We start from the raw sequence: 8,808 nt of genomic DNA, 5'->3' as shown, positions 1-8,808 counted from the left end.
ACTTGTAATGCAGTAATTCAGAGAAATGCACATGAAGTTGTACACTAATTGCCATGCTCATCTCTGGTTTCTTTCTTTTTAGAACACTGATAAATTTTAACTCTTATACTGAAGAGATATATGGTTGGTGTTTGTCTCAGATAACTTTGAGAGGGAATAAGGTGAGTGAATATGCCTGGAGCTTTTTTGGAGGCTTTCACTTGCCCAGCAACCTTGGTAGGCTTACAGTATAGTAGAATAAATCTAGTTTACAACTGGCTAGATGATTACAAAGATGTAACAGAATACTGCATATGAAACTTCATTCAGACTTGAACCTGAATTGGGTAATAAAAGCATTGAAAGAAGTTGCAGACCTAAAGTTCATTGTTTTAAAATAAAAAATAAAGTGCTTAATGTATTGACAATGGAAAGGAAGACAGGAGAAAACAGTGGAAACTGAAAAGGCTGCACTCTCAATGGCATTGTGTTGTCCTACATATCCTGAAAGGCAAAAGTCAAGGGTTGTGCGCAGTGAGTTTTATTTCTTCAGTTAGATGAATAGGCCTAGCACTTGCTTTAAACTGGCACAGAGTTTCATTAACTCAGTTGAGTAAGGAAAAGGCATTTCAACATCTTTCAGAGAAAATAAATTAAAAACCAAGATCAGAGCTACTTTATTTCATTTTCATGAGCAAGTAAATGAACTATACGTACTGGTGGCATTTTGGTGATATATTTAAAAGTAAATTTTGAACTTTCAAATTCAGCCAGAAAACCTTGCATTAGTAATAATGAATCAGCTAGCATGTAATTTAATCTTAACTTGTCATTTCAAATCATATGGTAAGCTATTGTAGAAACTTTCAAGAGGCGGCAGGGCCCTGCGTGGAGTCCCACTGCAGCCCTTGGATGGATGACGGCCCATGGCTGGGTCACTCTGCTTTTTCCTCTGTGGCAAGGTAACACACAGGCAGCTCTCTGCTCTGCTTGCTGCTGTGGGGCAATCAAGTGTTTGAAAGTGGGAGAATCCCACCTCAGGCTGCCAGGTTCCTCAGCAGTAGGCCCCACTACCCAGGAAAGGAGCCTACCTGGAGGAAAGGAAGGCGTGGTCTGCCAATCTGGAGCTGCATGCAAGCCTGAGGGATACTAAATGCCATATGCTAATGGCTTTTGTGTTATAATAAGGTTACCCAGCCATGCTACATACTGAAAATGCAGCTGATACAGAATCTTCCAGAAAGTGTGCCTAGGAGTTCTGAAGAGTGCTACAGAGGCCGGGCACTTGCAAGGATTTTTCTCCTGTATTAAACACCATTGAGGTTCAGGGACTACGGCCTTGCATGTTGCAAAAGGTTAGCTAAACATAGGCATTAAGTCCAAGAAAAATATATATGTGAAAAAATCCAGGTCTATTTACTACGTAATTCTGGTACAAGTGAACAACGAGTGGAAAAAATAAAGCAGATAATTATAGGTGGCTAGTGATCTCATCTAAAATACTGTCTTAACTTTGCTGTATTAGCTAGTTTTCTTGTTGGCCTGCAAAAATAATACTTAAAGCTTTGCTGAAATTTCCAAAAATGTCATGTTGTTTAATGACACTTACCTGACTCTCCAGCCTGCTCAATGCTCCAGCAGAGTTTCTTGTTGGCCGCACCATCCCCAGCATTCTGCCAGCTGCAACATTACTCAGAAGGAAAGCACAGAATCTGGATCAAGAAAGTACATTGTGGGACCTAGAGGTGGAAAAGTATATATAGTGTTGCAATAGCGTTCCGAGTGACTCTCAGCTCATCTGTTAAGAGCATTCAAAGCAGGATGTTGCTGAAAATTTGTGAGTAACTTGCGTAAGTCCCCTTCAATTCTTGTAAATTAATGGAAGACACAAGACACAGACTTTTTAGAAGGGTTATTTTTATCTAGATAGTAGAGACCCATCTTACACTGTCATCTTTGAATGCTGCAATATAAGAGGGGTTCCATCTGGAAAATTTGTATTGTCATTAAAGGATAATTTTTTGTGACTTCTGATGATAATCAGAAGAGATTATACCGATGTTAATGTCTTTAATACTAGCTAACTTCGTAATTATCATCAGAAGAGAGGTTGTAGGCCAAGTTAGCTAGTATTAAAGACATTAGCATTGGTATGATTCTGTGCTTTATAAAGGGCTGGAAGAGTTACCCTAATTCCTATAACATGATACTACAATTGCTTTTAATAGATGCCTTTTATGTAGACACGCTACAGTCCAGCTATGCAATTTTACTTTTGTTTTCCCCTGTTTTAGAAAATAAGTTAGAAGAGAATACATGAGACAAGTCATGTGGAACTAAAGTCAGGTCAGCAGCAATCCACTATACCACCTCCACTGAAGCAGTGTGTTCGTAGTAAGGATCATGGCAACTGCCCAACCAGCTCATTCTCCATTTTATTACACTTTTACAGATGACACAATAGAACCTGATTGGAATGCTTCCAATTTTAAAAACTTTTAGAAATTTTTTTTCTAGATTCACTTTCAAATTTTGCAAGTATTGAGGTTGTTGGAGAAACAAGCAATTTTTTGTGTGTGTTCACAGCAAGACCTTGAAGAGATACAGCAGAAAAAGGTTGAAGACATGTTGACAGAACACTTTATTTGGACATTAATATTAGTATTTTTCATAAAAGCAGACCCGATCTGCAAGAAAATATGTTTGTGAAGGAGGCTGCCTAAAGAAGTTGTGGAAGCTCCATCCTCAGAGTTATTAAAAAATCAACCACAACTGGAATAACCTGCTCTAATGTTGAAGTTAGCCCTACTTCAGGTGGAAGGCTGGAAGGTATGACCTGTAGATGCCTTCTTCCAGTGTAAATTATTCAATAAAATTAGGCCTTGAATTAAAAAAAAAATGTGATGGAGGAGGGAGGCGGAAATATGCAAACACGCACAGATATGTGATTGCGTAAGGATTATTTTGTTAGGAAATTAAATTAAACACTGATAATTTCAAAGATATAGGCTGGGAACACAGTCATATTTCTTTATAGGTATAGGGGCTATTTCCTACAGTTTTGTTTGGGCCTTCTGCAGCTGGATCTCAAGCAATAAGACTTGCTTTCAGTTGCTTTTAGTTTGGTCAAGCTGGAATTGTTAGAGCTGAAATTTTCTACACTGAGTGATTTATTTAGGGTAGTTACTTTCCTTTAATTTCCAGCAAGAGAAGTTCAGTCATTTCCAAAAACAAATTAGCAGAAATACGCATTTCTTTCATGTAAAGAAAATGTTTGTAAACATTTAATTAAAGCTGTGCTTTTTAGTAATATGTTCAAGTTTGGGAGTCTAGAAAACCACAAACTTGGCCAAGTCATGAGTGACCTAGTTTATATAATTGCAGAAGATGTTTCTTGGCACTGTGTAGTTGGTCTCCAGCAGTCTCTTCACAGTGAACATACTCCATCTCAGAGCTCCAGAGGCAAGCAGAACTCTTTGTATAAAAAAACAAGCTTTCTGCAGGAATAAAGTGGTGAAGGCTGAGGAACAGCAATCAGTGATGCTGCTGGTACACAGCAGTGGAATTTGAGTAGTATGGCAGTGGAGAGCACAGCAAAGAATTAAGACTAGGGTGGAGGAGAAAGGAAGGAGGAAAGGTTGTGTGTAGCAGAAGTGGGAGGACTTATGAAGAGTAAAGCATGTTTGTCTCAAGACCTTGAAACACAATCCCATGTTTACTGCCTTCCCATGAATTCATAATTTTAAAAAGGTGTTAATTCCTTAATCACAGTATGATGTAACGATTTCCTTTTTCTCTCACAGAATTTATGAACAAAATAGGTTCTGTTCACCGAATGGACCAAGCTCTGGAAAAAAAACTGTATAAATGTCCTTATTTGAAAATGGAAGATGTGTAGAAAAAGAGACAGAAAATCAGAGAAAGAAAAGCATGAGTTCAATGACAAAGGCAGCTGAATGCAGCCCCAAGGAAAAGAGTCCTATCCCTGCATTCATTTCACCATCTCCCTGTGATTTCGCTAAGTTCCTTAACCCAGATTTTTCACAAGTTATAATAATTTTCTGAGTTTAAAGAAATCTTGACTTTAAGTTGCTTTGTATATCTGCCCTTAGGATGAGATGCTTCATGCTCCCCAAGCATATATTTCTAGTCATTATAGTCAGCTAGCTCAGATGCAGGTTTCTCCAGTGCAGATGCCACAGTTTGAAGAAATGAGTGCAGCCTACAGAGCTGAGTTCAAAAAAAGCATTGAGTTCTCACAGCTGCAACAGAACACAATGGGGGCTATGTGTGAACACAGACAATCTCTTAAAAAAAAAAATCAATCCATCTCCAGGCAGCACATACTGGATCCCAAATCATTAGATTCTTCTGATCTTTTTCTGTTTGTAAAGTAAAATTCCCATCCTTCAGGACTTTTGAGAAAAATGTACTAATTCATGTTCAAGAAGTAATTGTATGCTGTACTGATAAGCACCATAAAGGGAAGGCAAAAAAAAAGATTAATTAATCTGGATTTACAGCATGGTGCAAGGAACATGCAGCAAATCAAACATGGGCCATACAATAGAAGAATCTATGAAATACCGAATATCCGCTTTTTCTGGTTTTCTTGGGTTTTATATCTATATATAGTTAGTTAGTTATTTTCCTAGCCAGCTTAAAATCACATTTCTTGTGCCCACCTACCTAATTACTATAAGATATAGTGCAACTAAGGCAGTATACTTTTTCATTAAATTAAAAATATTTAAAATTAAATAAAATTAGTTGGAGAAAGCTGTAAGCACCAAGGCAGTCTGTAAACTCCAGTCTGATGACTTTTGCCATCACCAGCATCCAGTACTGGTCATTGCAGGGCAGGTTGACACTTGGAATCCCCAGGCTGAGAACAGGGAACAGTGCAATCCCAGGTGGGCTCCCAGTGCCACCCTCCTTCCCGTCTCCTCTGCTGCCTGGTGGTGATCTATGCTGCATGTGGCAGCCCTGAGTACAACTAATCATGTTAACACTAGTATCAGAATTAACCTAGCCTCAGGAATCCATTGATCCATTTACCCTGCCAAGAAGCAGCATAAATTGAAACTCCGCCTAGCAACTAAACTATTACCAAAGTATACTAGCAGGGAAACAAACCATACTTTTTGTTTTTCTGCTACAGGCTACAATAGATGAGCCCATGAGAGTTTCTGTGACTCCCATTGCTGTTTTCTTAAAAGCACACTACAGGCACTCAGTTTTAACAGGTATGTGGATGTCTGTTATTTTAAAATACTTTGACACAGCCTAATATGACATTCAAACTGAGGCTATGTGACTCAGGAGAGGGCCAGTATGGCTTATACAAACAGTTATAATTACTTATTTTTGAACAAATGTGCTTATGTTGATACCTTTACTCTTACAAGCAGTTTCGTAGCAGTAACCAGCTGCAGTTTTCAGATGTCAGGCACACAGATATCCATGTTCCTGCAATACCTCTGCTTAGTCCTGGAAAGGCAAGTAAGGTTCCTGCTTCCCCTTGCAGACAGACAGTGGCACTTCGTCACTTGCTGGAGATACAGGCAGGCACCACTGGTACAGGTGCCATAATTCTTAATTAATCAATTCAGCATTGAAAGAAGCCACAGAGTTCATCCCTAATCTTTCCATCATGTTGGTTACAGAATTAGTATTGTGTTAATAATAGTTAATAACATATTAACAGTTAATATTCTATTTAAGACGTGGAGTAAAACCTTGTCAGTTTTGTTATTCCTTTACATAAAATGGGTCTTCCACTGCACCAGTTGTTCACAAGATGGTCAGCTCAACAACTGCATCATGTTTTGTATCTGCACATACAGGATCTGTGGCAGACGGTGACTTGACATCACAGATGAGCTCAAGTCCTTTCTCCAGCAGAGACAATAAATCTCTCCACACTGTCCTTATTTATAGCTTAAACTCCAAGGAAAAAAAATTACTAAACACTTGACATTCATAGCCTTCTGGCAGAGACTCAAGCCAGGGAAAGATGCAGTGGGAGCCACTTTAGGCTAGCAGTTTAGAATGTGGCAATCCATCTACTCAAAAATAAATTACAGTCAGTAAATGTGCTTCACTTACCATTTTATTTACAAAAAGGCACCCTAAAACATTTGATAAATTCTAGTCATAGGTGGGCTGGTTTAGCAACTTTGGTATAAGATTTTTGTTTTAACTGTCACAGGGTCAACCATTCTACTCTACAGGTTTGTATAAAGCAGGCTTTTAAAAACAGTTCCTCAATGGGAAAAAAAATTCTGCCATTTTTTGGTAGAGAATTTTCAAGCATGGACACTAGAGTTAATTGATAAACTATTAAACTGTTAAGTTGTAATTTATAGCAGTGATAACGGCAACAATGACTGAGTGATCACCCTATGCTGCCACTGAAGACATACCTCATCTGTTACAGCATGAAGTACTGTAAGATGGTTTGTGACGATGCATGTACCTTGTTACCTGCTGATAATAACCTATTGGCAAGCACAACAGTTTAATTATATAGTACATCTCCTGCTGGCTTCCAGATATTTCTGCTGCTCTTCACTAATTTCTTAGCTAAAAAAGAATGAGGCTCCTTATTTTTCACTAGTACATTAATTTATGAATGTAAGACAGAAAGATTTTATTAGCTGCTAAGGTGCCTGAATTATTTGTGTTGTCATCATGATATAAAAATCTAGCCCCAGCTGCCCATGAATCCTGACAGATTGTGAGGAACAGGCACCAGATCAGCTAAAGGATGTGGAGGAAATCCCGGACCAGACACCCCACAGAGATGTGAAGAATATTACCTCAGAGGTGGCACTTGGCCTGGCCAAGTGGGATCTCTGCTTACACTGATACAGTACAGACAGCATGGGTGAAATTATGTCTTTCTCTTATAGTCCTTCCTTCAAGTTAATTCTGAGCATGCGATCATAGTACCCATCTTGGGAACGGCACTAGCCCAGCAAGAGCATAAGAATCTTCAGTACGCAGGAACCTTCGAGGTGAACGCCAGCGGCTAAGGTTCAGTGTGTGACACTGGAAGCAGTGAGAAGGTAAACTGAGCTGGGATTAATGACATGGAATCACAAGTCCTTTTGTCTGTAAAAAAATAATCTGTGTGTGTAGGTACTGAGGACTTCCAACACAGTTCTACCCCTTTGAACTCCTGATCAAAAAGGAGTTTTGAGCATATATTCTTATGAGGACCTATTAATAGTGCTTTCTGCCATAGTTTGGTCTTTGCAGAGACAAGCATATCAGCATGTTCACAAATAAACCAGCATTTATTCCTGGAGTGAACTCCTGTCCTAACAAAGTTTGTAAAATGGGAATCAGAAATCTGGGTTGAGTGAGAAGAATGTCCTTAAATTTGGGGACTACCTATAAGAGAATAAGATGCTGCTTCATAAACATTTCTCTGAGTAATAAGTAGCCAATAATAAATAACTGATAGTAGGAATTTCCCCCTCCATTTCTGAGCAATTACTTTTGAAATACTTTTGAAAATTAGAAATATTTTAGCATGCATGCACTTCAAATGGACACATTTGAGATGTTCTTGCTTTGCCTAACACACTATAATTTGGTGTATTGGCAATGTATTATAATAATGAGAATTGGTAGTGCATTATAGTCATGTAGTTAAAATAACCTTTAAAGTCACTATGCTTCATTATGAGTTTTTAAATGCACAGAAAGACCTCATGAAAAACATAAATGCAAGGGTATTTACTCTGCTGGATTTTAGCTCCTGATGGTGCAGTGATGAAATAGAGGATATAGCAACAAGACCGTGTAACGTATTAAAAAAAAAAAAAAAGGAATTAAATATGTACTTCCATGCAAACAAATTTGTTCCAGCAACTGAGGTTGGGCCGCTGTGCTTTACTGGTCTCTGCCAACAATATCACTGTGCTGAGCTGCAGAACAGTGATCTAACTTTACACCACAAAACACGTTACTTTGACAGAACAACGTGTCACACAGAGGGGCTGTTCCTTCTCCCTGCTGTGCTGGCAGCAGCAAGTGGAACACCCTGAGCACTGGTAGGGAAACATTTGTCTGCCAGAACCTTGCACCTGCCTTTGGAAGGTTTGTGTCAAATGTTTTACTGGACACGGCCTGAAAGGTGTTTATTTTATTGAAAAGCAGGAAACTGCAAGCTGAAGTGAGAAATTTTCTTCAGAAAATCTAGCATTGTGTTATGCATTCCTCCTAATATCCCTGTCTATTTCTGGTGAAGATCTAGGAAGCCTCAGAATGGATCTGGTCATAATGTTCTTTTTCTTTTCCCCAGAGAATTCAAACATTCTTAAAGACAGCAAGGTATAAAGTTATACTCTAAAGAGCTGGCAAAGTTGACCTTTATTGTTTGAATTTGCAGATCTAAAATGATTGTGACAGGCTATGAAGTCATACTACATTTTCTTAGCGTTTAGAACAGCCCAGTAGGCTCCCAAAGAATGAATTTGGTACCTCTGTTGACTTATAAAGATCTTTTTTTTTTAACTAAGTTGATCTAGAATGAAATCTCTTCTTTCAAGTTAAAATAACCAAGTGTTATCTAGTACAAATTGGTAACTGTATATAGGAATAAAAACATTCATAGAGGGCAAAGGAAGTGCTGTGCTATTGACTATTCGGAAAGTATAGATAAACATATTGTGGTAATTATAATCAGGAAATTGTTCTGCAACTTCAGACTATCTTAAAAGTAAGCAGCACAAATATACCTGTAACAGAAGGAATCACAAGGTAGTGGTTGTGCACAGTATGGATAATTACCTATTACTTCCTTTTAAAGAGTCATTT

The sequence above is a fragment of the Mesitornis unicolor genome, unplaced genomic scaffold (genome assembly GCF_000695765.1).
Source record: "Mesitornis unicolor isolate BGI_N332 unplaced genomic scaffold, ASM69576v1 scaffold21047, whole genome shotgun sequence".
In the NCBI taxonomy this organism is placed as follows: Eukaryota; Metazoa; Chordata; class Aves; order Mesitornithiformes; family Mesitornithidae; genus Mesitornis; species Mesitornis unicolor.
The sequence above is the reverse complement of the archived record's forward strand: the minus strand, read 5'-3'. Positions refer to the sequence as shown.